The sequence below is a fragment of the Octopus bimaculoides genome, chromosome 5 (assembly GCF_001194135.2).
Source record: "Octopus bimaculoides isolate UCB-OBI-ISO-001 chromosome 5, ASM119413v2, whole genome shotgun sequence".
Classification (NCBI taxonomy): Eukaryota; Metazoa; Mollusca; class Cephalopoda; order Octopoda; family Octopodidae; genus Octopus; species Octopus bimaculoides.
In genome coordinates this window covers 123,002,917-123,008,586 of record NC_068985.1, presented here as the reverse complement: position 1 = coordinate 123,008,586, position 5,670 = coordinate 123,002,917, and the positions used below count along the sequence as shown (strand labels likewise).

At 39.1% G+C, this 5,670-nt stretch overlaps 1 long non-coding RNA gene across 1 annotated transcript in view; it reads left to right on the top strand.

Moving 5' to 3' along the window:
• Positions 1 to 807: 807 nt before the first annotated feature.
• The window catches only part of LOC128247861 (uncharacterized), a 117,005-nt gene continuing 112,142 nt past the window's right edge, over positions 808 to 5,670 (top strand). The window contains exon 1 of the long non-coding RNA XR_008264186.1: positions 808 to 1,597. This is a non-coding gene — a long non-coding RNA (uncharacterized LOC128247861). The remainder of the gene's footprint in view (positions 1,598 to 5,670) is intronic.

Below are 5,670 nucleotides of genomic sequence, written 5' to 3'. Positions count from 1 at the left end.
ATATATATATATATATATATATATATATATATATATATATACATATATATATATATATATCCTGTACGTGTTTCAGTCATTTGACTGCTGCCATGCTGAAGCACCTCCTGGAAAAAGGTTTGAGTGGAACAAATCGACCTCAGGACTTATTTTGAAGCCTAGTACGTTAATCGGACCCTTTTGTCGAACCGCTAAGTTTCGGAGACGTAAACAACCAACACCGTTTGTCAAGCAGTGATAGACGGATAAACACAGACACAAAGACATACAATATATACATACACATATATATACGACACACTCTTTCAGTTTCCGTCTAACAAATCCACTCACAAAGTTTTGGTCGGCCCGAGGTTAAAGTAGAAGTCACTAATCCAAGGTTCTACGCTGTGGGACTGAACCCGGAACAATGTAGTTGGGAAGCAAGTTTCTTACCACACTGACAAACAGACAGACAAACAGATAGATAGATAGATAGATAGATAGATAGATAGATAGATAGATAGATAGATAGATAGATAACTTTCTTTTATTAGCCACACAGGGCTTCACACAGAGGGGACAAATACAACTGTAGAGCTTTTCTTTAAAAAAAAAGAAAAAAATCCGATCAAAAGGGATCGGTAGGGGCAGAAAAGGGGGCGGGGTCGTATATGACAGAAAATGTCAATTGTGTAAAATGGGGTAACAATAGGTTTATCCATGGAGAGAAAAGCCTACGGAAAAGACCATGGTAACCTCAGCAGGGAATAGACACATGAGAGCGAAGTGCTCTCTCTCTCTTTTTTTTTTCTTATTTGTTTTCTTCGTTTTATAGGATCATGCTCAAAGAGGTATCGTCACTCGCACGCACCGTCTTTGCTACATTCACCCACCTTTTAATGAAACTTTCACGAGACAAAAACTGTCTCTCTATTCTCACTTTCCTTTTCGGGCAGGTCGGTCCGGTGTGTCTCGAACCGTGCCTGTAAAGCTTATCCCGAACGGGTAATGCTTCTCGATAGCACTGCCAGGCGAGAGATCTCTGGTCATTGTCCATAGGTCCCGGCCCGAAAGTTGTCCTGAACAGGCGGGTCAGGTGTTCCTCGTCGACGCCCAGATTCTGCCCGAGATCGTCGTCGCACCTCCCCTCCACTAATCCTCTATAGATAGATAGATAGATAGATAGATAGATAGATAGATAGATAGATAGATAGATAGATATACACGCGTATGTGTAGCATACATGCAAAAATATACATTATATACATTATATTCAAATATACATGGAAACTGCATGTCCTACAGTTATATCAGGTTGTGAAAACAGCTGCAAAATCAGTGAAATATTCCTAAGAGCTTATCTCATAGTTATAGAGAAAATGAGTGTTATATACATCATCTATACTAAGTGGTGAATAAAGGAGGAATGATAGCCGAACATTCAAGTACACTTGTGAGCAGTCTACGGAATTGCATTTGTTTGAAGATAACTACGTTGGTAATGAGCATATACGTAATTGAAAGCAAAGCATGATCAATCTTTCTTTTATACCTTCAGGGCAAAAACTAAAGATGAACTGGCTTAAGTGTAGGCTATTTCATTATTGAAAGGCTGGTACGTAGAAAACATTTTTATATTGTTTTATGTATATTGTTGTTGTCGTTGTTTGTGTTTAGCCCAAGGTTGGCTCGAATCATGACGAACTTACGATAAAATAGCAATCCAATCGTTAGTATCTCTTCTTATTTTTGGATGGAAGCTTCCACAGGTTATGAGGCAGCTAAATTGTTAACAACGTCAGATAGTTTACTCTGCAGTATACGTTCCGGCTCTCTACGCTATCAGTTAAAACACCATCGAATTCAAATTTACGTTTTATCCTTTCGAGGCCGATAAATATAATACCAGACTAGTACTACAGTAGACTTTTCTTTTCATTTTCTTTCTCTTCCTTACTATTCTTCCCTTCTTTCTCCATCTGTTACCTCATCTCGCTCTCTCTTTCTCTCTGTTTCCCTCTTTTCTGGAGAGAACTCGAGAGGGGCTGGTTCTGCCTGGTCTAAAACGACTCAAGACACTTCAAATATATGACGGTATCTCTACGACTCTATTTGGCAGTCGAGGCACCAAGACAAGACAAGGCATGAGCTACGTTATCTTGTGTAGCCAAATGTGTGTGTTCATTAAAAACATATACGCCCTTGGCACAGCATCACCGAATCGTTCGCTTCGGTTTCGTTCCCACCACGTGGCGTCGTAGGTAAGTGGCCGGATTGACTCAAACCTTCCAAAGGAAACGGGATAGTTGGAAACTGTGGGGAAGCCTATCGGGTAAATGTTTACCTGTAATTCAAATGCTTAGTCTTGCACCACACTGTGTTGCGCTCATTATACCTCAGAATTTGGGTACAGAGATTTGTGGAATATTCCGCCACATACCTGCCAATTGAATGAGCTATTGAACGAGATGAATATTCAGTTTATCGAACAGATGAATGCTCATCGTCGAAATCAATCGAAATCCATTCACTTCTTTTCTGCATTTATCTTAACGTTGTAGCAATTAATTAAAGACAGGTCACATCATCCATATCAGCTATAAACAACTCTTCTGTTATCATGAAAGTGATTAACCGGTTTCTGATGAAGCTCAAGTAAACACTGAAACTGTTCGGGTCGATGCTCTTTTACTAGTCACATAGGGAAAATATGGTTAATCACAGTATCTAAATTTCAAGCTGATGTGGAATGCTTACGTTTAACAAAGAAAAAAATAACAAATAAATGCTGATAATCTTACCACTAATAGCTTTTTATGTTAAATTCGTGCAACGATTATGCTAATAAGCTAATTAACTATTTTCAAGGTTTCCACTATTCTTATGCAAATTGCTATAGACTGGCTAAGTTCTATCTGGGTTTGTGTATTCTATAAGTAGTTGTAAGCTACTATTCCCTCGGTAATCAGGAAACTGAGCAACCAATCTCTGATAAAACAGCGGAAAAAAAGAATGAAATTCATTTTATTACCCTCAGCGAGAAAACCAATGGTTAAACCGCAAATTCAACTTCAACTAACAGAATGTAATAACTAAATATTTCACTCTATTGGATACTCTTACTTTGTTCGTGATAAAACTTGTATTCATGCAATTTACTATATGTTTGTGTGATTGTGTGTATATGAGTATATAGATGTGTGTTTTGTCTGTCATATGTGTATCTCTGCGTCCGTGTGTTTGCCGGCATTAATGTAAGCTGATCAAAATATTTCTTATAAGCTTAGAAATAATTGGAAATAAATTATTGTTTGATATATGTATGAATATGTTTTTATTAATACACAAACATACTGAACACAAAATTGTTTTCTTCTATGAATTTTGCTATGGATGTAAGCATCATGTTTCAATATACTTGAGGCGAATGTACATATGTATATTTTCATAAATAATAGATAAACAGCAACGCACAACAGCAAACATATTTACATACGAAAATGCAATTATTTTAAGTGTATATTCACACACACACACACACACACACACACACACACACACACACACACACACACACACACACACACACACACACTACACACACACATATATATATAAGCATATATACTGAATATTTTTCTATCTAACAACAATAATGATTAGTAGGCACATAAAATTCACTTTAATAACGAATATATATTCAGGAGAAATTATTAAAATTAAATTTATTACTTAAATTGAAAATTTTTCCAGAAATATAGCACAGTGTATATCATAGAGTAAAAGAATTTAAGAAATCCTCGATACCGCACCTGGCTTTTGCTTTCCAACATTACGACTCTCATCGGACCCATCCACCACACTTTTCAAATTAGAGACGCTTTCCGACGCACCTCTTCCAATTTCATATATGCGTTCCAATGTTCCCTCTGCAATTTGATCTCCATCTGGCATACCGGACTAAAATCGTCCGAATCCGACAGGTTCATGTAGAATTTAAGAGATATCGAGGGATCCGACGTGGCGACGGGTCACCTTTCTCTCAACATTTCCGCTCCAATGACCAGTTTACGCAAAAGATCTCCTATGTTCAGTTTAGACACCTCAAACCAGATCTCGAATTCTAGAGCTTATCTTCTTTCGCGAAGCTTAAACTTCTTTTGGTCAAAATTAACCGCCTTACTTTTTCTAATATGTACTTCCCGCTTCATCTATCCCATAGCCTAATATCCTCCTCCGTCGCCACCCTAAATTCATCCAGCCCACTCTAATATCAATACCCATACGTGATCTTTCCATTCTGTCATATTTCCTTCTCTGCTCATCTTTCATTTAGCTTTCCCATATTATCTGTCCCACGCAGGCCTCTTCTTTTTCCACCACTGTTTTCGCTACATCTTCCACCACCACATTTGCCAACCCGATACCTATCAAACACCCACCCACTCCTCCTCCAGCTTCTCCATCCATTTTATCTCCATCTCCACCAACCCCTAAGTGCTACTCACGATTGTCACCCTCACTTATGACGTCTTACTTCTCTCCGACGCTGAGCGCCCCCTATTTTGCAAAGAGTGTGCAATTCGTGCAACAAATCTCCATCGGTGGTAAATCTAGGACCCTTTGAAATCGAACGGTTTTTGTTTCACATAAAATTGTATTTCATTTGTAGCAGCGTATCTCCCACACCGAACGTTCCCCATTATTTCATGGACCGAGATCGTGACCCATTGCACACGACATCGAGGCCACTCCAGTTCAGTCACTAAGAACTATTTATCGCCGCTCAATGCCACGCAATAGGCCTTTTTGCCTTCCAAATGCTTTCACGGTGCATTAACGTCTTTGAGGCCAAAGTCTCTGCTCTTCACTCCGTTCAACATAGTTCAACACCGTCATCAGATCACCAGACAAGTGGCGTGGTGATTGTATGGCGGGTTAATATGTGTAAGGTTGCTTTTGCCTCTAACAACTCACTTCTATCGTCCTTAGCACTATAATTCCAGACCAAAAATACCGTTTACTTCCCCATTTCACCTGTTTCTACCGCTTCTCCTACCTCCACAGCCTAAAACCTCATCATCCACACACTTCGTTCTTTTACATAAGATCCACGAGATCTACAAACGTGACAAACTCGCCGTCTTCGCCGTTTTCGCCTTTAACTTCGCCACAGAACGCTTATCCGCTTGCCTCCATACCATCCTCACACGTCGTGTGTATATAGATATGTGTGTGTGTGTGTATGTGTGTGTGCGTATGTGTGTGTGCGTATGTGTGCGCGCGTATGTGTGTGTGTGTGTGTGTGCGTGCGTGCATGTGCTTTTGCGCATGCGTTCGTGTGTGTGTATGTATGATAGATGATTAATTGACATTTCATCCTCAGAATAAATGTTAATGGGTGTTTAGTCCTGTATTAACCTCGAATGAATATAACATCGTCTCTTATGTTGTTCAAAACTGAGCTCAATTTGAGGAAAACTTGCAATATACAGCAAACCACGTAATCTTCCTAACAATTGTCTATACCATGGACATACACACGCACTTTACCATACACGGCTACATGCACGCACGCGCACACAAGCACATGCATACACATGTAGGTGTGTGCGCGCGAATGTGTATAACTTATGTATGTGTGTGTGTGTATTATATATATATATATATATATATATATATATATAT